The 23,894-nt window shown below is 39.8% G+C and overlaps 20 non-coding genes across 20 annotated transcripts; all 20 read right to left on the bottom strand.

Moving 5' to 3' along the window:
* Window positions 1-147: 147 nt before the first annotated feature.
* TRNAL-AAG (transfer RNA leucine (anticodon AAG)) lies at window positions 148-230 on the bottom strand. Its single transcript has one exon. It is a non-coding gene; the product is annotated as a tRNA-Leu (tRNA).
* A 512-nt stretch (window positions 231-742) lies between these two features.
* On the bottom strand, window positions 743-825 carry TRNAL-CAG (transfer RNA leucine (anticodon CAG)). Its single transcript has one exon. It is a non-coding gene; the product is annotated as a tRNA-Leu (tRNA).
* A 754-nt stretch (window positions 826-1,579) lies between these two features.
* TRNAL-AAG (transfer RNA leucine (anticodon AAG)) lies at window positions 1,580-1,662 on the bottom strand. The gene has a single exon. It is a non-coding gene; the product is annotated as a tRNA-Leu (tRNA).
* Window positions 1,663-2,416: 754 nt separating this feature from the next.
* Window positions 2,417-2,499, bottom strand: TRNAL-AAG (transfer RNA leucine (anticodon AAG)). Its single transcript has one exon. It is a non-coding gene; the product is annotated as a tRNA-Leu (tRNA).
* Window positions 2,500-3,604: 1,105 nt separating this feature from the next.
* On the bottom strand, window positions 3,605-3,687 carry TRNAL-AAG (transfer RNA leucine (anticodon AAG)). Its single transcript has one exon. It is a non-coding gene; the product is annotated as a tRNA-Leu (tRNA).
* Window positions 3,688-4,199: 512 nt separating this feature from the next.
* On the bottom strand, window positions 4,200-4,282 carry TRNAL-CAG (transfer RNA leucine (anticodon CAG)). Its single transcript has one exon. It is a non-coding gene; the product is annotated as a tRNA-Leu (tRNA).
* Window positions 4,283-6,468: 2,186 nt separating this feature from the next.
* Window positions 6,469-6,551, bottom strand: TRNAL-CAG (transfer RNA leucine (anticodon CAG)). Its single transcript has one exon. It is a non-coding gene; the product is annotated as a tRNA-Leu (tRNA).
* Window positions 6,552-9,319: 2,768 nt separating this feature from the next.
* On the bottom strand, window positions 9,320-9,402 carry TRNAL-CAG (transfer RNA leucine (anticodon CAG)). The gene has a single exon. It is a non-coding gene; the product is annotated as a tRNA-Leu (tRNA).
* Window positions 9,403-10,156: 754 nt separating this feature from the next.
* On the bottom strand, window positions 10,157-10,239 carry TRNAL-CAG (transfer RNA leucine (anticodon CAG)). Its single transcript has one exon. It is a non-coding gene; the product is annotated as a tRNA-Leu (tRNA).
* A 2,187-nt stretch (window positions 10,240-12,426) lies between these two features.
* TRNAL-CAG (transfer RNA leucine (anticodon CAG)) lies at window positions 12,427-12,509 on the bottom strand. Its single transcript has one exon. It is a non-coding gene; the product is annotated as a tRNA-Leu (tRNA).
* A 755-nt stretch (window positions 12,510-13,264) lies between these two features.
* Window positions 13,265-13,347, bottom strand: TRNAL-CAG (transfer RNA leucine (anticodon CAG)). Its single transcript has one exon. It is a non-coding gene; the product is annotated as a tRNA-Leu (tRNA).
* Window positions 13,348-14,739: 1,392 nt separating this feature from the next.
* Window positions 14,740-14,822, bottom strand: TRNAL-AAG (transfer RNA leucine (anticodon AAG)). Its single transcript has one exon. It is a non-coding gene; the product is annotated as a tRNA-Leu (tRNA).
* A 512-nt stretch (window positions 14,823-15,334) lies between these two features.
* TRNAL-CAG (transfer RNA leucine (anticodon CAG)) lies at window positions 15,335-15,417 on the bottom strand. The gene has a single exon. It is a non-coding gene; the product is annotated as a tRNA-Leu (tRNA).
* A 1,591-nt stretch (window positions 15,418-17,008) lies between these two features.
* On the bottom strand, window positions 17,009-17,091 carry TRNAL-AAG (transfer RNA leucine (anticodon AAG)). The gene has a single exon. It is a non-coding gene; the product is annotated as a tRNA-Leu (tRNA).
* Window positions 17,092-17,603: 512 nt separating this feature from the next.
* TRNAL-CAG (transfer RNA leucine (anticodon CAG)) lies at window positions 17,604-17,686 on the bottom strand. Its single transcript has one exon. It is a non-coding gene; the product is annotated as a tRNA-Leu (tRNA).
* A 747-nt stretch (window positions 17,687-18,433) lies between these two features.
* TRNAL-CAG (transfer RNA leucine (anticodon CAG)) lies at window positions 18,434-18,516 on the bottom strand. Its single transcript has one exon. It is a non-coding gene; the product is annotated as a tRNA-Leu (tRNA).
* Window positions 18,517-19,270: 754 nt separating this feature from the next.
* Window positions 19,271-19,353, bottom strand: TRNAL-AAG (transfer RNA leucine (anticodon AAG)). Its single transcript has one exon. It is a non-coding gene; the product is annotated as a tRNA-Leu (tRNA).
* Window positions 19,354-21,539: 2,186 nt separating this feature from the next.
* Window positions 21,540-21,622, bottom strand: TRNAL-AAG (transfer RNA leucine (anticodon AAG)). The gene has a single exon. It is a non-coding gene; the product is annotated as a tRNA-Leu (tRNA).
* Window positions 21,623-22,133: 511 nt separating this feature from the next.
* Window positions 22,134-22,216, bottom strand: TRNAL-AAG (transfer RNA leucine (anticodon AAG)). Its single transcript has one exon. It is a non-coding gene; the product is annotated as a tRNA-Leu (tRNA).
* Window positions 22,217-23,513: 1,297 nt separating this feature from the next.
* Window positions 23,514-23,596, bottom strand: TRNAL-AAG (transfer RNA leucine (anticodon AAG)). The gene has a single exon. It is a non-coding gene; the product is annotated as a tRNA-Leu (tRNA).
* Window positions 23,597-23,894: the final 298 nt, after the last annotated feature.

Below are 23,894 nucleotides of genomic sequence, written 5' to 3' on the forward strand. Positions count from 1 at the left end.
TATCCTACACAAATAAGAAAACTTTCAAGATTGGATGCCAAGCCAGTCATCTGAAGAGTCTAACATTTTGGGGCGTGTTTTGGCATAGTGGGTTTTTTCACTAGCGCTGTCGGAATGACATTGCAGTGTGTTTAATAAAAGTTGTATTGTCAGAAGTGGGATTTGAACCCACGCCTCCAGGGGAGACTGCGACCTTAACGCAGCGCCTTAGACCGCTCGGCCATCCTGACTTATAGAAAAGCCAAGCCTTTCAGAAATGGAAGAAAAAACCGTCATGTTAAGGGTCCAGTTTTTGGGAATTTAAAATAGAAAGATTAGAACTGTTTCTTGTCCATTTCCATCATGTAGTTATTGGTTTATGATTAACAGTGCTGTAACAAAGAGGTCCTGAAGAACCCTTGTTCTTGCTTTAACCTGAAAATACAGAAAAACTACCCTGGGAGGTACCCAGCAATAGTTTAGTGGAGTTCCATTCTCTATAACATTCACTCAAGTAAGCAGAGGAATCGGTATTGTCTTACATAGTTTACTTAAATATGAGTATTCAAAAGTGGGATTTAAATCCACGCCTTCACGAGAGACTGCTCGGTCATCCTATCCTACACAAATAAGAAAACTTTCAAGATTGGATGCCAAGCCAGTCATCTGAAGAGTCTAACATTTTGGGGCATGTTTTGGCATAGTGGGTTTTTTCACTAGCGCTGTCGGAATGACATTGCAGTGTGTTTAAGAAAAGTTGTATTGTCAGAAGTGGGATTTGAACCCACGCCTCCAGGGGAGACTGCGACCTGAACGCAGCGCCTTAGACCGCTCGGCCATCCTGACTTATAGAAATGCCAAGCCTTTCAGATATGGAAGAAAAAACCGTCATGTTAAGGGTCCAGTTTTTGGGAATTTAAAATAGAAAGATTAGAACTGTTTCTTGTCCATTTCCATCATGTAGTTATTGGTTTATGATTAACAGTGCTGTAACAAAGAGGTCCAGAAGAACCCTTGTTCTTGCTTTAACCTGAAAATACAGAAAAACTACCCTGGGAGGTACCCAGCAGTAGTTTAGTGGAGTTCCATTCTCTATAACATTCACTGAAGTAAGCAGAGGAATCTGTATTGTCTTACATAGTTACTTAAATATGAAATAGAAAATAGAAAGATTAGTACTGTTTCTTGTCCATTTCCATCATGTAGTTATTGGTTTATGATTAACAGTGCTGTAAAAAAGAGGTCCTGAAGAACCCTTGTTCTTGCTTTAACCTGAAAATACAGAAAAACTACCCTGGGAGGTACCCAGCAGTAGTTTAGTGGAGTTCCATTCTCTATAACATTCACTCAAGTAAGCAGAGGAATCGGTATTGTCTTACATAGTTTACTTAAATATGAGTATTCAAAAGTGGGATTTAAATCCACGCCTTCACGAGAGACTGCTCGGTTATCCTATCCTACACAAATAAGAAAACTTTCAAGATTGGATGCCAAGCCAGTCATCTGAAGAGTCTAACATTTTGGGGCGTGTTTTGGCATAGTGGGTTTTTTCACTAGTGCTGTCGGAATGACATTGCAGTGTGTTTAAGAAAAGTTGTATTGTCAGAAGTGGGATTTGAACCCACGCCTCCAGGGGAGACCGCGACCTTAACGCAGCGCCTTAGACCGCTCGGCCATCCTGACTTATAGAAATGCCAAGCCTTTCAGATATGGAAGAAAAAACCGTCATGTTAAGGGTCCAGTTTTTGGGAATTTAAAATAGAAAGATTAGAACTGTTTCTTGTCCATTTCCATCATGTAGTTATTGGTTTATGATTAACAGTGCTGTAACAAAGAGGTCCAGAAGAACCCTTGTTCTTGCTTTAACCTGAAAATACAGAAAAACTACCCTGGGAGGTACCCAGCAGTAGTTTAGTGGAGTTCCATTCTCTATAACATTCACTGAAGTAAGCAGAGGAATCTGTATTGTCTTACATAGTTACTTAAATATGAAATAGAAAATAGAAAGATTAGTACTGTTTCTTGTCCATTTCCATCATGTAGTTATTGGTTTATGATTAACAGTGCTGTAAAAAAGAGGTCCTGAAGAACCCTTGTTCTTGCTTTAACCTGAAAATACAGAAAAACTACCCTGGGAGGTACCCAGCAGTAGTTTAGTGGAGTTCCATTCTCTATAACATTCACTCAAGTAAGCAGAGGAATCGGTATTGTCTTACATAGTTTACTTAAATATGAGTATTCAAAAGTGGGATTTAAATCCACGCCTTCACGAGAGACTGCTCGGTTATCCTATCCTACACAAATAAGAAAACTTTCAAGATTGGATGCCAAGCCAGTCATCTGAAGAGTCTAACATTTTGGGGCGTGTTTTGGCATAGTGGGTTTTTTCACTAGTGCTGTCGGAATGACATTGCAGTGTGTTTAAGAAAAGTTGTATTGTCAGAAGTGGGATTTGAACCCACGCCTCCAGGGGAGACCGCGACCTTAACGCAGCGCCTTAGACCGCTCGGCCATCCTGACTTATAGAAAAGCCAAGCCTTTCAGATATGGAAGAAAAAACCGTCATGTTAAGGGTCCAGTTTTTGGGAATTTAAAATAGAAAGATTAGAACTGTTTCTTGTCCATTTCCATCATGTAGTTATTGGTTTATGATTAACAGTGCTGTAACAAAGAGGTCCTGAAGAACCCTTGTTCTTGCTTTAACCTGAAAATACAGAAAAACTACCCTGGGAGGTATACAGCAGTAGTTTAGTGGAGTTCCATTCTCTATAACATTCACTCAAGTAAGCAGAGGAATCGGTATTGTCTTACATAGTTTACTTAAATATGAGTATTCAAAAGTGGGATTTAAATCCACGCCTTCACGAGACTGCTCGGTCATCCTATCCTACACAAATAAGAAAACTTTCAAGATTGGATGCCAAGCCAGTCATCTGAAGAGTCTAACATTTTGGGGCGTGTTTTGGCATAGTGGGTTTTTTCACTAGCGCTGTCGGAATGACATTGCAGTGTGTTTAATGAAACTTGTATTGTCAGAAGTGGGATTTGAACCCACGCCTCCAGGGGAGACTGCGACCTGAACGCTGCGCCTTAGACCGCTCGGCCATCCTGACTTATCGAAAAGCCAAGCCTTTCAGAAATGGAAGAAAAAACCGTCATGTTAAGGGTCCAGTTTTTGGGAATTTAAAATAGAAAGATTAGAACTGTTTCTTGTCCATTTCCATCATGTAGTTATTGGTTTATGATTAACAGTGCTGTAAAAAAGAGGTCCTGAAGAACCCTTGTTCTTGCTTTAACCTGAAAATACAGAAAAACTACCCTGGGAGGTACCCAGCAGTAGTTTAGTGGAGTTCCATTCTCTATAACATTCACTCAAGTAAGCAGAGGAATCGGTATTGTCTTACATAGTTTACTTAAATATGAGTATTCAAAAGTGGGATTTAAATCCACGCCTTCACGAGAGACTGCTCGGTCATCCTATCCTACACAAATAAGAAAACTTTCAAGATTGGATGCCAAGCCAGTCATCTGAAGAGTCTAACATTTTGGGGCGTGTTTTGGCATAGTGGGTTTTTTCACTAGTGCTGTCGGAATGACATTGCAGTGTGTTTAAGAAAAGTTGTATTGTCAGAAGTGGGATTTGAACCCACGCCTCCAGGGGAGACTGCGACCTTAACGCAGCGCCTTAGACCGCTCGGCCATCCTGACTTATATTAAAGCCAAGCCTTTCAGATATGGAAGAAAAAACCGTCATGTTAAGGGTCCAGTTTTTGGGAATTTAAAATAGAAAGATTAGAACTGTTTCTTGTCCATTTCCATCATGTAGTTATTGGTTTATGATTAACAGTGCTGTAACAAAGAGGTCCTGAAGAACCCTTGTTCTTGCTTTAACCTGAAAATACAGAAAAACTACCCTGGGAGGTACCCAGCAGTAGTTTAGTGGAGTTCCATTCTCTATAACATTCACTCAAGTAAGCAGAGGAATCTGTATTGTCTTACATAGTTTACTTAAATATGAGTATTCAAAAGTGGGATTTAAATCCACGCCTTCACGAGAGACTGCTCGGTCATCCTATCCTACACAAATAAGAAAACTTTCAAGATTGGATGCCAAGCCAGTCATCTGAAGAGTCTAACATTTTGGGGCGTGTTTTGGCATAGTGGGTTTTTTCACTAGCGCTGTCGGAATGACATTGCAGTGTGTTTAATGAAACTTGTATTGTCAGAAGTGGGATTTGAACCCACGCCTCCAGGGGAGACTGCGACCTGAACGCAGCGCCTTAGACCGCTCGGCCATCCTGACTTATCGAAAAGCCAAGCCTTTCAGAAATGGAAGAAAAAACCGTCATGTTAAGGGTCCAGTTTTTGGGAATTTAAAATAGAAAGATTAGAACTGTTTCTTGTCCATTTCCATCATGTAGTTATTGGTTTATGATTAACAGTGCTGTAAAAAAGAGGTCCTGAAGAACCCTTGTTCTTGCTTTAACCTGAAAATACAGAAAAACTACCCTGGGAGGTACCCAGCAGTAGTTTAGTGGAGTTCCATTCTCTATAACATTCACTCAAGTAAGCAGAGGAATCGGTATTGTCTTACATAGTTTACTTAAATATGAGTATTCAAAAGTGGGATTTAAATCCACGCCTTCACGAGAGACTGCTCGGTCATCCTATCCTACACAAATAAGAAAACTTTCAAGATTGGATGCCAAGCCAGTCATCTGAAGAGTCTAACATTTTGGGGCGTGTTTTGGCATAGTGGGTTTTTTCACTAGTGCTGTCGGAATGACATTGCAGTGTGTTTAAGAAAAGTTGTATTGTCAGAAGTGGGATTTGAACCCACGCATCCAGGGGAGACTGCGACCTTAACGCAGCGCCTTAGACCGCTCGGCCATCCTGACTTATAGAGAAGCCAAGCCTTTCAGAAATGGAAGAAAAAACCGTCATGTTAAGGGTCCAGTTTTTGGGAATTTAAAATAGAAAGATTAGAACTGTTTCTTGTCCATTTCCATCATGTAGTTATTGGTTTATGATTAACAGTGCTGTAACAAAGAGGTCCTGAAGAACCCTTGTTCTTGCTTTAACCTGAAAATACAGAAAAACTACCCTGGGAGGTACCCAGCAGTAGTTTAGTGGAGTTCCATTCTCTATAACATTCACTCAAGTAAGCAGAGGAATCTGTATTGTCTTACATAGTTACTTAAATATGAAATAGAAAATAGAAAGATTAGTACTGTTTCTTGTCCATTTCCATCATGTAGTTATTGGTTTATGATTAACAGTGCTGTAAAAAAGAGGTCCTGAAGAACCCTTGTTCTTGCTTTAACCTGAAAATACAGAAAAACTACCCTGCGAGGTACCCAGCAGTAGTTTAGTGGAGTTCCATTCTCTATAACATTCACTCAAGTAAGCAGAGGAATCGGTATTGTCTTACATAGTTTACTTAAATATGAGTATTCAAAAGTGGGATTTAAATCCACGCCTTCACGAGAGACTGCTCGGTCATCCTATCCTACACAAATAAGAAAACTTTCAAGATTGGATGCCAAGCCAGTCATCTGAAGAGTCTAACATTTTGGGGCGTGTTTTGGCATAGTGGGTTTTTTCACTAGTGCTGTCGGAATGACATTGCAGTGTGTTTAAGAAAAGTTGTATTGTCAGAAGTGGGATTTGAACCCACGCATCCAGGGGAGACTGCGACCTTAACGCAGCGCCTTAGACCGCTCGGCCATCCTGACTTATAGAGAAGCCAAGCCTTTCAGAAATGGAAGAAAAAAACGTCATGTTAAGGGTCCAGTTTTTGGGAATTTAAAATAGAAAGATTAGAACTGTTTCTTGTCCATTTCCATCATGTAGTTATTGGTTTATGATTAACAGTGCTGTAACAAAGAGGTCCTGAAGAACCCTTGTTCTTGCTTTAACCTGAAAATACAGAAAAACTACCCTGGGAGGTACCCAGCAGTAGTTTAGTGGAGTTCCATTCTCTATAACATTCACTCAAGTAAGCAGAGGAATCTGTATTGTCTTACATAGTTACTTAAATATGAAATAGAAAATAGAAAGATTAGTACTGTTTCTTGTCCATTTCCATCATGTAGTTATTGGTTTATGATTAACAGTGCTGTAAAAAAGAGGTCCTGAAGAACCCTTGTTCTTGCTTTAACCTGAAAATACAGAAAAACTACCCTGCGAGGTACCCAGCAGTAGTTTAGTGGAGTTCCATTCTCTATAACATTCACTCAAGTAAGCAGAGGAATCGGTATTGTCTTACATAGTTTACTTAAATATGAGTATTCAAAAGTAGGATTTAAATCCACGCCTTCACGAGAGACTGCTCGGTCATCCTATCCTACACAAATAAGAAAACTTTCAAGATTGGATGCCAAGCCAGTCATCTGAAGAGTCTAACATTTTGGGGCATGTTTTGGCATAGTGGGTTCTTTCACTAGCGCTGTCAGAATGACATTGCAGTGTGTTTAATGAAAGTTGTATTGTCAGAAGTGGGATTTGAACCCACGCCTCCAGGGGAGACTGCGACCTGAACGCAGCGCCTTAGACCGCTCGGCCATCCTGACTTATCGAAAAGCCAAGCCTTTCAGAAATCTAAGAAAAAACCGTCATGTTAAGGGTCCAGTTTTTGGGAATTTAAAATAGAAAGATTAGAACTGTTTCTTGTCCATTTCCATCATGTAGTTATTGGTTTATGATTAACAGTGCTGTAAAAAAGAGGTCCTGAAGAACCCTTGTTCTTGCTTTAACCTGAAAATACAGAAAAACTACCCTGGGAGGTACCCAGCAGTAGTTTAGTGGAGTTCCATTCTCTATAACATTCACTCAAGTAAGCAGAGGAATCGGTATTGTCTTACATAGTTTACTTAAATATGAGTATTCAAAAGTAGGATTTAAATCCACGCCTTCACGAGAGACTGCTCGGTCATCCTATCCTACACAAATTAGAAAACTTTCAAGATTGGATGCCAAGCCAGTCATCTGAAGAGTCTAACATTTTGGGGCGTGTTTTGGCATAGTGGGTTTTTTCACTAGCGCTGTCGGAATGACATTGCAGTGTGTTTAATGAAAGTTGTATTGTCAGAAGTGGGATTTGAACCCACGCCTCCATTTGAACGCAGCGCCTTAGACCGCTCGGCCATCCTGACTTATAGAAAAGCCAAGCCTTTCAGATATGGAAGAAAAAACCGTCATGTTAAGGGTCCAGTTTTTGGGAATTTAAAATAGAAAGATTAGAACTGTTTCTTGTCCATTTCCATCATGTAGTTATTGGTTTATGATTAACAGTGCTGTAACAAAGAGGTCCTGAAGAACCCTTGTTCTTGCTTTAACCTGAAAATACAGAAAAACTACCCTGGGAGGTACCCAGCAGTAGTTTAGTGGAGTTCCATTCTCTATAACATTCACTCAAGTAAGCAGAGGAATCTGTATTGTCTTACATAGTTACTTAAATATGAAATAGAAAATAGAAAGATTAGTACTGTTTCTTGTCCATTTCCATCATGTAGTTATTGGTTTATGATTAACAGTGCTGTAAAAAAGAGGTCCTGAAGAACCCTTGTTCTTGCTTTAACCTGAAAATACAGAAAAACTACCCTGCGAGGTACCCAGCAGTAGTTTAGTGGAGTTCCATTCTCTATAACATTCACTCAAGTAAGCAGAGGAATCGGTATTGTCTTACATAGTTTACTTAAATATGAGTATTCAAAAGTGGGATTTAAATCCACGCCTTCACGAGAGACTGCTCGGTCATCCTATCCTACACAAATAAGAAAACTTTCAAGATTGGATGCCAAGCCAGTCATCTGAAGAGTCTAACATTTTGGGGCGTGTTTTGGCATAGTGGGTTTTTTCACTAGTGCTGTCGGAATGACATTGCAGTGTGTTTAAGAAAAGTTGTATTGTCAGATGTGGGATTTGAACCCATGCCTCCAGGGGAGACTGTGACCTGAACGCAGCGCCTTAGACCGCTCGGCCATCCTGACTTATAGAAAAGCCAAGCCTTTCAGATATGGAAGAAAAAACCGTCATGTTAAGGGTCCAGTTTTTGGGAATTTAAAATAGAAAGATTAGAACTGTTTCTTGTCCATTTCCATCATGTAGTTATTGGTTTATGATTAACAGTGCTGTAACAAAGAGGTCCTGAAGAACCCTTGTTCTTGCTTTAACCTGAAAATACAGAAAAACTACCCTGGGAGGTACCCAGCAGTAGTTTAGTGGAGTTCCATTCTCTATAACATTCACTCAAGTAAGCAGAGGAATCGGTATTGTCTTACATAGTTTACTTAAATATGAGTATTCAAAAGTGGGATTTAAATCCACGCCTTCACGAGAGACTGCTCGGTCATCCTATCCTACACAAATAAGAAAACTTTCAAGATTAGATGCCAAGCCAGTCATCTGAATAGTCTAACATTTTGGGGCGTGTTTTGGCATAGTGGGTTTTTTCACTAGTGCTGTCGGAATGACATTGCAGTGTGTTTAAGAAAAGTTGTATTGTCAGAAGTGGGATTTGAACCCACGCATCCAGGGGAGACTGCGACCTTAACACAGCGCCTTAGACCGCTCGGCCATCCTGACTTATAGAAAAGCCAAGCCTTTCAGAAATGGAAGAAAAAACCGTCATGTTAAGGGTCCAGTTTTTGGGAATTTAAAATAGAAAGATTAGAACTGTTTCTTGTCCATTTCCATCATGTAGTTATTGGTTTATGATTAACAGTGCTGTAACAAAGAGGTCCTGAAGAACCCTTGTTCTTGCTTTAACCTGAAAATACAGAAAAACTACCCTGGGAGGTACCCAGCAGTAGTTTAGTGGAGTTCCATTCTCTATAACATTCACTCAAGTAAGCAGAGGAATCTGTATTGTCTTACATAGTTACTTAAATATGAAATAGAAAATAGAAAGATTAGTACTGTTTCTTGTCCATTTCCATCATGTAGTTATTGGTTTATGATTAACAGTGCTGTAAAAAAGAGGTCCTGAAGAACCCTTGTTCTTGCTTTAACCTGAAAATACAGAAAAACTACCCTGCGAGGTACCCAGCAGTAGTTTAGTGGAGTTCCATTCTCTATAACATTCACTCAAGTAAGCAGAGGAATCGGTATTGTCTTACATAGTTTACTTAAATATGAGTATTCAAAAGTAGGATTTAAATCCACGCCTTCACGAGAGACTGCTCGGTCATCCTATCCTACACAAATAAGAAAACTTTCAAGATTGGATGCCAAGCCAGTCATCTGAAGAGTCTAACATTTTGGGGCATGTTTTGGCATAGTGGGTTCTTTCACTAGCGCTGTCAGAATGACATTGCAGTGTGTTTAATGAAAGTTGTATTGTCAGAAGTGGGATTTGAACCCACGCCTCCAGGGGAGACTGCGACCTGAACGCAGCGCCTTAGACCGCTCGGCCATCCTGACTTATAGAAAAGCCAAGCCTTTCAGATATGGAAGAAAAAACCGTCATGTTAAGGGTCCAGTTTTTGGGAATTTAAAATAGAAAGATTAGAACTGTTTCTTGTCCATTTCCATCATGTAGTTATTGGTTTATGATTAACAGTGCTGTAACAAAGAGGTCCTGAAGAACCCTTGTTCTTGCTTTAACCTGAAAATACAGAAAAACTACCCTGGGAGGTACCCAGCAGTAGTTTAGTGGAGTTCCATTCTCTATAACATTCACTCAAGTAAGCAGAGGAATCTGTATTGTCTTACATAGTTACTTAAATATGAAATAGAAAATAGAAAGATTAGTACTGTTTCTTGTCCATTTCCATCATGTAGTTATTGGTTTATGATTAACAGTGCTGTAAAAAAGAGGTCCTGAAGAACCCTTGTTCTTGCTTTAACCTGAAAATACAGAAAAACTACCCTGGGAGGTACCCAGCAGTAGTTTAGTGGAGTTCCATTCTCTATAACATTCACTCAAGTAAGCAGAGGAATCGGTATTGTCTTACATAGTTTACTTAAATATGAGTATTCAAAAGTGGGATTTAAATCCACGCCTTCACGAGAGACTGCTCGGTCATCCTATCCTACACAAATAAGAAAACTTTCAAGATTAGATGCCAAGCCAGTCATCTGAAGAGTCTAACATTTTGGGGCGTGTTTTGGCATAGTGGGTTTTTTCACTAGCGCTGTCGGAATGACATTGCAGTGTGTTTAATGAAAGTTGTATTGTCAGAAGTGGGATTTGAACCCACGCCTCCAGGGGAGACTGCGACCTGAACGCAGCGCCTTAGACCGCTCGGCCATCCTGACTTATCGAAAAGCCAAGCCTTTCAGAAATCTAAGAAAAAACCGTCATGTTAAGGGTCCAGTTTTTGGGAATTTAAAATAGAAAGATTAGAACTGTTTCTTGTCCATTTCCATCATGTAGTTATTGGTTTATGATTAACAGTGCTGTAAAAAAGAGGTCCTGAAGAACCCTTGTTCTTGCTTTAACCTGAAAATACAGAAAAACTACCCTGGGAGGTACCCAGCAGTAGTTTAGTGGAGTTCCATTCTCTATAACATTCACTCAAGTAAGCAGAGGAATCTGTATTGTCTTACATAGTTACTTTAATATGAAATAGAAAATAGAAAGATTAGTACTGTTTCTTGTCCATTTCCATCATGTAGTTATTGGTTTATGATTAACAGTGCTGTAAAAAAAGAGGTCCTGAAGAACCCTTGTTCTTGCTTTAACCTGAAAATACAGAAAAACTACCCTGCGAGGTACCCAGCAGTAGTTTAGTGGAGTTCCATTCTCTATAACATTCACTCAAGTAAGCAGAGGAATCGGTATTGTCTTACATAGTTTACTTAAATATGAGTATTCAAAAGTGGGATTTAAATCCACGCCTTCACGAGAGACTGCTCGGTCATCCTATCCTACACAAATAAGAAAACTTTCAAGATTGGATGCCAAGCCAGTCATCTGAAGAGTCTAACATTTTGGGGCGTGTTTTGGCATAGTGGGTTTTTTCACTAGTGCTGTCGGAATGACATTGCAGTGTGTTTAAGAAAAGTTGTATTGTCAGATGTGGGATTTGAACCCATGCCTCCAGGGGAGACTGTGACCTGAACGCAGCGCCTTAGACCGCTCGGCCATCCTGACTTATAGAAAAGCCAAGCCTTTCAGATATGGAAGAAAAAACCGTCATGTTAAGGGTCCAGTTTTTGGGAATTTAAAATAGAAAGATTAGAACTGTTTCTTGTCCATTTCCATCATGTAGTTATTGGTTTATGATTAACAGTGCTGTAACAAAGAGGTCCTGAAGAACCCTTGTTCTTGCTTTAACCTGAAAATACAGAAAAACTACCCTGGGAGGTACCCAGCAGTAGTTTAGTGGAGTTCCATTCTCTATAACATTCACTCAAGTAAGCAGAGGAATCGGTATTGTCTTACATAGTTTACTTAAATATGAGTATTCAAAAGTGGGATTTAAATCCACGCCTTCACGAGAGACTGCTCGGTCATCCTATCCTACACAAATAAGAAAACTTTCAAGATTAGATGCCAAGCCAGTCATCTGAATAGTCTAACATTTTGGGGCGTGTTTTGGCATAGTGGGTTTTTTCACTAGTGCTGTCGGAATGACATTGCAGTGTGTTTAAGAAAAGTTGTATTGTCAGAAGTGGGATTTGAACCCACGCATCCAGGGGAGACTGCGACCTTAACGCAGCGCCTTAGACCGCTCGGCCATCCTGACTTATAGAAAAGCCAAGCCTTTCAGAAATGGAAGAAAAAACCGTCATGTTAAGGGTCCAGTTTTTGGGAATTTAAAATAGAAAGATTAGAACTGTTTCTTGTCCATTTCCATCATGTAGTTATTGGTTTATGATTAACAGTGCTGTAACAAAGAGGTCCTGAAGAACCCTTGTTCTTGCTTTAACCTGAAAATACAGAAAAACTACCCTGGGAGGTACCCAGCAGTAGTTTAGTGGAGTTCCATTCTCTATAACATTCACTCAAGTAAGCAGAGGAATCTGTATTGTCTTACATAGTTACTTAAATATGAAATAGAAAATAGAAAGATTAGTACTGTTTCTTGTCCATTTCCATCATGTAGTTATTGGTTTATGATTAACAGTGCTGTAAAAAAGAGGTCCTGAAGAACCCTTGTTCTTGCTTTAACCTGAAAATACAGAAAAACTACCCTGCGAGGTACCCAGCAGTAGTTTAGTGGAGTTCCATTCTCTATAACATTCACTCAAGTAAGCAGAGGAATCGGTATTGTCTTACATAGTTTACTTAAATATGAGTATTCAAAAGTAGGATTTAAATCCACGCCTTCACGAGAGACTGCTCGGTCATCCTATCCTACACAAATAAGAAAACTTTCAAGATTAGATGCCAAGCCAGTCATCTGAAGAGTCTAACATTTTGGGGCGTGTTTTGGCATAGTGGGTTTTTTCACTAGCGCTGTCGGAATGACATTGCAGTGTGTTTAATGAAAGTTGTATTGTCAGAAGTGGGATTTGAACCCACGCCTCCAGGGGAGACTGCGACCTGAACGCAGCGCCTTAGACCGCTCGGCCATCCTGACTTATCGAAAAGCCAAGCCTTTCAGAAATCTAAGAAAAAACCGTCATGTTAAGGGTCCAGTTTTTGGGAATTTAAAATAGAAAGATTAGAACTGTTTCTTGTCCATTTCCATCATGTAGTTATTGGTTTATGATTAACAGTGCTGTAAAAAAGAGGTCCTGAAGAACCCTTGTTCTTGCTTTAACCTGAAAATACAGAAAAACTACCCTGGGAGGTACCCAGCAGTAGTTTAGTGGAGTTCCATTCTCTATAACATTCACTCAAGTAAGCAGAGGAATCTGTATTGTCTTACATAGTTACTTTAATATGAAATAGAAAATAGAAAGATTAGTACTGTTTCTTGTCCATTTCCATCATGTAGTTATTGGTTTATGATTAACAGTGCTGTAAAAAAAGAGGTCCTGAAGAACCCTTGTTCTTGCTTTAACCTGAAAATACAGAAAAACTACCCTGCGAGGTACCCAGCAGTAGTTTAGTGGAGTTCCATTCTCTATAACATTCACTCAAGTAAGCAGAGGAATCGGTATTGTCTTACATAGTTTACTTAAATATGAGTATTCAAAAGTAGGATTTAAATCCACGCCTTCACGAGAGACTGCTCGGTCATCCTATCCTACACAAATAAGAAAACTTTCAAGATTGGATGCCAAGCCAGTCATCTGAAGAGTCTAACATTTTGGGGCATGATTTGGCATAGTGGGTTTTTTCACTAGCGCTGTCAGAATGACATTGCAGTGTGTTTAATGAAAGTTGTATTGTCAGAAGTGGGATTTGAACCCACGCCTCCAGGGGAGACTGCGACCTGAACGCAGCGCCTTAGACCGCTCGGCCATCCTGACTTATAGAAAAGCCAAGCCTTTCAGATATGGAAGAAAAAACCGTCATGTTAAGGGTCCAGTTTTTGGGAATTTAAAATAGAAAGATTAGAACTGTTTCTTGTCCATTTCCATCATGTAGTTATTGGTTTATGATTAACAGTGCTGTAAAAAAGAGGTCCTGAAGAACCCTTGTTCTTGCTTTAACCTGAAAATACAGAAAAACTACCCTGGGAGGTACCCAGCAGTAGTTTAGTGGAGTTCCATTCTCTATAACATTCACTCAAGTAAGCAGAGGAATCGGTATTGTCTTACATAGTTTACTTAAATATGAGTATTCAAAAGTGGGATTTAAATCCACGCCTTCACGAGAGACTGCTCGGTCATCCTATCCTACACAAATTAGAAAACTTTCAAGATTGGATGCCAAGCCAGTCATCTGAAGAGTCTAACATTTTGGGGCGTGTTTTGGCATAGTGGGTTTTTTCACTAGTGCTGTCGGAATGACATTGCAGTGTGTTTAAGAAAAGTTGTATTGTCAGAAGTGGGATTTGAACCCACGCCTCCAGGAGAGACTGTGACCTGAACGCAGCGCCTTAGACCGCTCGGCCATCCTGACTTATAGAAAAGCCAAGCCTTTCAGAAATGGAAGAAAAAACCGTCATGTTAAGGGTCCAGTTTTTGGGAATTTAAAATAGAAAGATTAGAACTGTTTCTTGTCCATTTCCATCATGTAGTTATTGGTTTATGATTAACAGTGCTGTAACAAAGAGGTCCTGAAGAACCCTTGTTCTTGCTTTAACCTGAAAATACAGAAAAACTACCCTGGGAGGTACCCAGCAGTAGTTTAGTGGAGTTCCATTCTCTATAACAATCACTCAAGTAAGCAGAGGAATCTGTATTGTCTTACATAGTTACTTAAATATGAAATAGAAAATAGAAAGATTAGTACTGTTTCTTGTCCATTTCCATCATGTAGTTATTGGTTTATGATTAACAGTGCTGTAAAAAAGAGGTCCTGAAGAACCCTTGTTCTTGCTTTAACCTGAAAATACAGAAAAACTACCCTGGGAGGTACCCAGCAGTAGTTTAGTGGAGTTCCATTCTCTATAACATTCACTCAAGTAAGCAGAGGAATCGGTATTGTCTTACATAGTTTACTTAAATATGAGTATTCAAAAGTGGGATTTAAATCCACGCCTTCACGAGAGACTGCTCGGTCATCCTATCCTACACAAATAAGAAAACTTTCAAGATTGGATGCCAAGCCAGTCATCTGAAGAGTCTAACATTTTGGGGCGTGTTTTGGCATAGTGGGTTTTTTCACTAGCGCTGTCGGAATGACATTAGTGACGCAGTGTGACATTAATGACATTAGTGACATTAATGACGCAGTGTGTTTAATAAAAGTTGTATTGTCAGAAGTGGGATTTGAACCCACGCCTCCAGGGGAGACTGCGACCTTAACGCAGCGCCTTAGACCGCTCGGCCATCCTGACTTATAGAAAAGCCAAGCCTTTCAGATATGGAAGAAAAAACCGTCATGTTAAGGGTCCAGTTTTTGGGAATTTAATATAGAAAGATTAGAACTGTTTCTTGTCCATTTCCATCATGTAGTTATTGGTTTATGATTAACAGTGCTGTAACAAAGAGGTCCTGAAGAACCCTTGTTCTTGCTTTAACCTGAAAATACAGAAAAACTACCCTGGGAGGTACCCAGCAGTAGTTTAGTGGAGTTCCATTCTCTATAACATTCACTCAAGTAAGCAGAGGAATCGGTATTGTCTTACATAGTTTACTTAAATATGAGTATTCAAAAGTGGGATTTAAATCCACGCCTTCACGAGAGACTGCTCGGTCATCCTATCCTACACAAATAAGAAAACTTTCAAGATTGGATGCCAAGCCAGTCATCTGAAGAGTCTAACATTTTGGGGCGTGTTTTGGCATAGTGGGTTTTTTCACTAGCGCTGTCGGAATGACATTGCAGTGTGTTTAATAAAAGTTGTATTGTCAGAAGTGGGATTTGAACCCACGCCTCCAGGGGAGACTGCGACCTGAACGCAGCGCCTTAGACCGCTCGGCCATCCAGACTTATAGAAAAGCCAAGCCTTTCAGAAATGGAAGAAAAAACCGTCATGTTAAGGGTCCAGTTTTTGGGAATTTAAAATAGAAAGATTAGAACTGTTTCTTGTCCATTTCCATCATGTAGTTATTGGTTTATGATTAACAGTGCTGTAACAAAGAGGTCCTGAAGAACCCTTGTTCTTGCTTTAACCTGAAAATACAGAAAAACTACCCTGGGAGGTACCCAGCAGTAGTTTAGTGGAGTTCCATTCTCTATAACAATCACTCAAGTAAGCAGAGGAATCTGTATTGTCTTACATAGTTACTTAAATATGAAATAGAAAATAGAAAGATTAGTACTGTTTCTTGTCCATTTCCATCATGTAGTTATTGGTTTATGATTAACAGTGCTGTAACAAAGAGGTCCTGAAGAACCCTTGTTCTTGCTTTAACCTGAAAATACAGAAAAACTACCCTGGGAGGTACCCAGCAGTAGTTTAGTGGAGTTCCATTCTCTATAACATTCACTCAAGTAAGCAGAGGAATCGGTATTGTCTTACATAGTTTACTTAAATATGAGTATTCAAAAGTGGGATTTAAATCCACGCCTTCACGAGAGACTGCTCGGTCATCCTATCCTACACAAATAAGAAAACTTTCAAGATTGGATGCCAAGCCAGTCATCTGAAGAGTCTAACATTTTGGGGCGTGTTTTGGCATAGTGGGTTTTTTCACTAGCGCTGTCGGAATGACATTGCAGTGTGTTTAATAAAAGTTGTATTGACAGAAGTGGGATTTGAACCCACGCCTCCAGGGGAGACTGCGACCTGAACGCAGCGCCTTAGACCGCTCGGCCATCCAGACTTATAGAAAAGCCAAGCCTTTCAGAAATGGAAGAAAAAACCGTCATGTTAAGGGTCCAGTTTTTGGGAATTTAAAATAGAAAGATTAGAACTGTTTCTTGTCCATTTCCATCATGTAGTTATTGGTTTATGATTAACAGTGCTGTAACAAAGAGGTCCTGAAGAACCCTTGTTCTTGCTTTAACCTGAAAATACAGAAAAACTACCCTGGGAGGTACCCAGCAGTAGTTTAGTGGAGTTCCATTCTCTATAACAATCACTCAAGTAAGCAGAGGAATCTGTATTGTCTTACATAGTTACTTAAATATGAAATAGAAAATAGAAAGATTAGTACTGTTTCTTGTCCATTTCCATCATGTAGTTATTGGTTTATGATTAACAGTGCTGTAAAAAAGAGGTCCTGAAGAACCCTTGTTCTTGCTTTAACCTGAAAATACAGAAAAACTACCCTGGGAGGTAACAAGCAGTAGTTTAGTGGAGTTCCATTCTCTATAACATTCACTCAAGTAAGCAGAGGAATCGGTATTGTCTTACATAGTTTACTTAAATATGAGTATTCAAAAGTGGGATTTAAATCCACGCCTTCACGAGAGACTGCTCGGTCATCCTATCCTACACGAATAAGAAAACTTTCAAGATTGGATGCCAAGCCAGTCATCTGAAGAGTCTAACATTTTGGGGCGTGTTTTGGCATAGTGGGTTTTTTCACTAGCGCTGTCGGAATGACATTGCAGTGTGTTTAATAAAAGTTGTATTGTCAGAAGTGGGATTTGAACCCACGCCTCCAGGGGAGACTGCGACCTTAACGCAGCGCCTTAGACCGCTCGGCCATCCTGACTTATAGAAAAGCCAAGCCTTTCAGATATGGAAGAAAAAACCGTCATGTTAAGGGTCCAGTTTTTGGGAATTTAATATAGAAAGATTAGAACTGTTTCTTGTCCATTTCCATCATGTAGTTATTGGTTTATGATTAACAGTGCTGTAACAAAGAGGTCCTGAAGAACCCTTGTTCTTGCTTTAACCTGAAAATACAGAAAAACTACCCTGGGAGGTACCCAGCAGTAGTTTAGTGGAGTTCCATTCTCTATAACATTCACTCAAGTAAGCAGAGGAATCGGTATTGTCTTACATAGTTTACTTAAATATGAGTATTCAAAAGTGGGATTTAAATCCACGCCTTCACGAGAGACTGCTCGGTCATCCTATCCTACACAAATAAGAAAACTTTCAAGATTGGATGCCAAGCCAGTCATCTGAAGAGTCTAACATTTTGGGGCGTGTTTTGGCATAGTGGGTTTTTTCACTAGCGCTGTCGGAATGACATTGCAGTGTGTTTAATAAAAGTTGTATTGTCAGAAGTGGGATTTGAACCCACGCCTCCAGGGGAGACTGCGACCTGAACGCAGCGCCTTAGACCGCTCGGCCATCCAGACTTATAGAAAAGCCAAGCCTTTCAGAAATGGAAGAAAAAACCGTCATGTTAAGGGTCCAGTTTTTGGGAATTTAAAATAGAAAGATTAGAACTGTTTCTTGTCCATTTCCATCATGTAGTTATTGGTTTATGATTAACAGTGCTGTAACAAAGAGGTCCTGAAGAACCCTTGTTCTTGCTTTAACCTGAAAATACAGAAAAACTACCCTGGGAGGTACCCAGCAGTAGTTTAGTGGAGTTCCATTCTCTATAACATTCACTCAAGTAAGCAGAGGAATCTGTATTGTCTTACATAGTTACTTAAATATGAAATAGAAAATAGAAAGATTAGTACTGTTTCTTGTCCATTTCCATCATGTAGTTATTGGTTTATGATTAACAGTGCTGTAAAAAAGAGGTCCTGAAGAACCCTTGTTCTTGCTTTAACCTGAAAATACAGAAAAACTACCCTGGGAGGTACCCAGCAGTAGTTTAGTGGAGTTCCATTCTCTATAACATTCACTCAAGTAAGCAGAGGAATCGGTATTGTCTTACATAGTTTACTTAAATATGAGTATTCAAAAGTGGGATTTAAATCCACGCCTTCACGAGAGACTGCTCCTATCCTACACAAATAAGAAAACTTTCAAGATTGGATGCCAAGCCAGTCATCTGAAGAGTCTAACATTTTGGGGCGTGTTTTGGCATAGTGGGTTTTTTCACTAGCGCTGTTGGAATGACATTGTAGTGTGTTTAATAAAAGTTGTATTGTCAGAAGTGGGATTTGAACCCACGCCTCCAGGGGAGACTGCGACCTGAACGCAGCGCCTTAGACCGCTCGGCCATCCAGACTTATAGAAAAGCCAAGCCTTTCAGAAATGGAAGAAAAAACCGTCATGTTAAGGGTCCAGTTTTTGGGAATTTAAAATAGAAAGATTAGAACTGTTTCTTGTCCATTTCCATCATGTAGTTATTGGTTTATGATTAACAGTGCTGTAACAAAGAGGTCCTGAAGAACCCTTGTTCTTGCTTTAACCTGAAAATACAGAAAAACTACCCTGGGAGGTACCCAGCAGTAGTTTAGTGGAGTTCCATTCTCTATAACAATCACTCAAGTAAGCAGAGGAATCTGTATTGTCTTACATAGTTACTTAAATATGAAATAGAAAATAGAAAGATTAGTACTGTTTCTTGTCCATTTCCATCATGTAGTTATTGGTTTATGATTAACAGTGCTGTAAAAAAGAGGTCCTGAAGAACCCTTGTTCTTGCTTTAACCTGAAAATACAGAAAAACTACCCTGGGAGGTACCCAGCAGTAGTTTAGTGGAGTTCCATTCTCTATAACATTCACTCAAGTAAGCAGAGGAATCGGTATTGTCTTACATAGTTTACTTAAATATGAGTATTCAAAAGTGGGATTTAAATCCACGCCTTCACGAGAGACTGCTCGGTCATCCTATCCTACACAAATAAGAAAACTTTCAAGATTGGATGCCAAGCCAGTCATCTGAAGAGTCTAACATTCTGGGGCGTGTTTTGGCATAGTGGGTTTTTTCACTAGCGCTGTCGGAATGACATTGCAGTGTGTTTAATAAAAGTTGTATTGTCAGAAGTGGGATTTGAACCCACGCCTCCAGGGGAGACTGCGACCTTAACGCAGCGCCTTAGACCGCTCGGCCATCCTGACTTATAGAAAAGCCAAGCCTTTCAGATATGGAAGAAAAAACCGTCATGTTAAGGGTCCAGTTTTTGGGAATTTAATATAGAAAGATTAGAACTGTTTCTTGTCCATTTCCATCATGTAGTTATTGGTTTATGATTAACAGTGCTGTAACAAAGAGGTCCTGAAGAACCCTTGTTCTTGCTTTAACCTGAAAATACAGAAAAACTACCCTGGGAGGTACCCAGCAGTAGTTTAGTGGAGTTCCATTCTCTATAACATTCACTCAAGTAAGCAGAGGAATCGGTATTGTCTTACATAGTTTACTTAAATATGAGTATTCAAAAGTGGGATTTAAATCCACGCCTTCACGAGAGACTGCTCGGTCATCCTATCCTACACAAATAAGAAAACTTTCAAGATTGGATGCCAAGCCAGTCATCTGAAGAGTCTAACATTTTGGGGCGTGTTTTGGCATAGTGGGTTTTTTCACTAGCGCTGTCGGAATGACATTGCAGTGTGTTTAATAAAAGTTGTATTGTCAGAAGTGGGATTTGAACCCACGCCTCCAGGGGAGACTGCGACCTGAACGCAGCGCCTTAGACCGCTCGGCCATCCAGACTTATAGAAAAGCCAAGCCTTTCAGAAATGGAAGAAAAAACCGTCATGTTAAGGGTCCAGTTTTTGGGAATTTAAAATAGAAAGATTAGAACTGTTTCTTGTCCATTTCCATCATGTAGTTATTGGTTTATGATTAACAGTGCTGTAACAAAGAGGTCCTGAAGAACCCTTGTTCTTGCTTTAACCTGAAAATACAGAAAAACTACCCTGGGAGGTACCCAGCAGTAGTTTAGTGGAGTTCCATTCTCTATAACAATCACTCAAGTAAGCAGAGGAATCTGTATTGTCTTACATAGTTACTTAAATATGAAATAGAAAATAGAAAGATTAGTACTGTTTCTTGTCCATTTCCATCATGTAGTTATTGGTTTATGATTAACAGTGCTGTAAAAAAGAGGTCCTGAAGAACCCTTGTTCTTGCTTTAACCTGAAAATACAGAAAAACTACCCTGGGAGGTAACAAGCAGTAGTTTAGTGGAGTTCCATTCTCTATAACATTCACTCAAGTAAGCAGAGGAATCGGTATTGTCTTACATAGTTTACTTAAATATGAGTATTCAAAAGTGGGATTTAAATCCACGCCTTCACGAGAGACTGCTCGGTCATCCTATCCTACACAAATAAGAAAACTTTCAAGATTGGATGCCAAGCCAGTCATCTGAAGAGTCTAACATTTTGGGGCGTGTTTTGGCATAGTGGGTTTTTTCACTAGCGCTGTCGGAATGACATTGCAGTGTGTTTAATAAAAGTTGTATTGTCAGAAGTGGGATTTGAACCCACGCCTCCAGGGGAGACTGCGACCTGAACGCAGCGCCTTAGACCGCTCGGCCATCCAGACTTATAGAAAAGCCAAGCCTTTCAGAAATGGAAGAAAAAACCGTCATGTTAAGGGTCCAGTTTTTGGGAATTTAAAATAGAAAGATTAGAACTGTTTCTTGTCCATTTCCATCATGTAGTTATTGGTTTATGATTAACAGTGCTGTAACAAAGAGGTCCTGAAGAACCCTTGTTCTTGCTTTAACCTGAAAATACAGAAAAACTACCCTGGGAGGTACCCAGCAGTAGTTTAGTGGAGTTCCATTCTCTATAACAATCACTCAAGTAAGCAGAGGAATCTGTATTGTCTTACATAGTTACTTAAATATGAAATAGAAAATAGAAAGATTAGTACTGTTTCTTGTCCATTTCCATCATGTAGTTATTGGTTTATGATTAACAGTGCTGTAACAAAGAGGTCCTGAAGAACCCTTGTTCTTGCTTTAACCTGAAAATACAGAAAAACTACCCTGGGAGGTACCCAGCAGTAGTTTAGTGGAGTTCCATTCTCTATAACATTCACTCAAGTAAGCAGAGGAATCGGTATTGTCTTACATAGTTTACTTAAATATGAGTATTCAAAAGTGGGATTTAAATCCACGCCTTCACGAGAGACTGCTCGGTCATCCTATCCTACACAAATAAGAAAACTTTCAAGATTGGATGCCAAGCCAGTCATCTGAAGAGTCTAACATTTTGGGGCGTGTTTTGGCATAGTGGGTTTTTTCACTAGCGCTGTCGGAATGACATTGCAGTGTGTTTAAGAAAAGTTGTATTGTCAGAAGTGGGATTTGAACCCACGCCTCCAGGGGAGACTGCGACCTTAACGCAGCGCCTTAGACCGCTCGGCCATCCTGACTTATAGAAAAGCCAAGCCTTTCAGATATGGAAGAAAAAACCGTCATGTTAAGGGTCCAGTTTTTGGGAATTTAAAATAGAAAGATTAGAACTGTTTCTTGTCCATTTCCATCATGTAGTTATTGGTTTATGATTAACAGTGCTGTAACAAAGAGGTCCTGAAGAACCCTTGTTCTTGCTTAACCTGAAAATACAGAAAAACTACCCTGGGAGGTACCCAGCAGTAGTTTAGTGGAGTTCCATTCTCTATAACATTCACTCAAGTAAGCAGAGGAATCGGTATTGTCTTACATAGTTTACTTAAATATGAGTATTCAAAAGTGGGATTTAAATCCACGCCTTCACGAGAGACTGCTCGGTCATCCTATCCTACACAAATAAGAAAACTTTCAAGATTGGATGCCAAGCCAGTCATCTGAAGAGTCTAACATTTTGGGGCGTGTTTTGGCATAGTGGGTTTTTTCACTAGCGCTGTCGGAATGACATTGCAGTGTGTTTAATAAAAGTTGTATTGTCAGAAGTGGGATTTGAACCCACGCCTCCAGGGGAGACTGCGACCTTAACGCAGCGCCTTAGACCGCTCGGCCATCCTGACTTCTAGAAAAGCCAAGCCTTTCAGATATGGAAGAAAAAACCGTCATGTTAAGGGTCCAGTTTTTGGGAATTTAAAATAGAAAGATTAGAACTGTTTCTTGTCCATTTCCATCATGTAGTTATTGGTTTATGATTAACAGTGCTGTAACAAAGAGGTCCTGAAGAACCCTTGTTCTTGCTTTAACCTGAAAATACAGAAAAACTACCCTGGGAGGTACCCAGCAGTAGTTTAGTGGAGTTCCATTCTCTATAACATTCACTCAAGTAAGCAGAGGAATCGGTATTGTCTTACATAGTTTACTTAAATATGAGTATTCAAAAGTGGGATTTAAATCCACGCCTTCACGAGAGACTGCTCGGTCATCCTATCCTACACAAATAAGAAAACTTTCAAGATTGGATGCCAAGCCAGTCATCTGAAGAGTCTAACATTTTGGGGCGTGTGTAAATAAAAGTTGTATTGTCAGAAGTGAGATTTGAACCCACGCCTCCAGGGCAGACTGCGACCTGAACGCAGCGCCTTAGACCGCTCGGCCATCCTGACTTATAGAAAAGCCAAGCCTTTCAGAAATGGAAGAAAAAACCGTCATGTTAAGGGTCCAGTTTTTGGGAATTTAAAATAGAAAGATTAGAACTGTTTCTTGTCCATTTCCATCATGTAGTTATTGGTTTATGATTAACAGTGCTGTAACAAAGAGGTCCTGAAGAACCCTTGTTCTTGCTTTAACCTGAAAATACAGAAAAACTACCCTGGAAGGTACCCAGCAGTAGTTTAGTGGAGTTCCATTCTCTATAACATTCACTCAAGTAAGCAGAGGAATCTGTATTGTCTTACATAGTTACTTAAATATGAAATAGAAAATAGAAAGATTAGTACTGTTTCTTGTCCATTTCCATCATGTAGTTATTGGTTTATGATTAACAGTGCTGTAAAAAAGAGGTCCTGAAGAACCCTTGTTCTTGCTTTAACCTGAAAATACAGAAAAACTACCCTGGGAGGTACCCAGCAGTAGTTTAGTGGAGTTCCATTCTCTATAACATTCACTCAAGTAAGCAGAGGAATCGGTATTGTCTTACATAGTTTACTTAAATATGAGTATTCAAAAGTGGGATTTAAATCCATGCCTTCACGAGAGACTGCTCGGTCATCCTATCCTACACAAATAAGAAAACTTTCAAGATTGGATGCCAAGCCAGTCATCTGAAGAGTCTAACATTTTGGGGCGTGTTTTGGCATAGTGGGTTTTTTCACTAGCGCTGTCGGAATGACATTGCAGTGTGTTTAAGAAAAGTTGTATTGTCAGAAGTGGGATTTGAACCCACGCCTCCAGGGGAGACTGCGACCTTAACGCAGCGCCTTAGACCGCTCGGCCATCCTGATTTATAGAAAAGCCAAGCCTTTCAGATATGGAAGAAAAAACCGTCATGTTAAGGGTCCAGTTTTTGGGAATTTAAAATAGAAAGATTAGAACTGTTTCTTGTCCATTTCCATCATGTAGTTATTGGTTTATGATTAACAGTGCTGTAACAAAGAGGTCCTGAAGAACCCTTGTTCTTGCTTTAACCTGAAAATACAGAAAAACTACCCTGGGAGGTACCCAGCAGTAGTTTAGTGGAGTTCCATTCTCTATAACATTCACTCAAGTAAGCAGAGGAATCTGTATTGTCTTACATAGTTA

This window comes from Rhinoderma darwinii, chromosome 3 (assembly GCF_050947455.1).
Source record: "Rhinoderma darwinii isolate aRhiDar2 chromosome 3, aRhiDar2.hap1, whole genome shotgun sequence".
NCBI classification, from domain to species: Eukaryota; Metazoa; Chordata; class Amphibia; order Anura; family Rhinodermatidae; genus Rhinoderma; species Rhinoderma darwinii.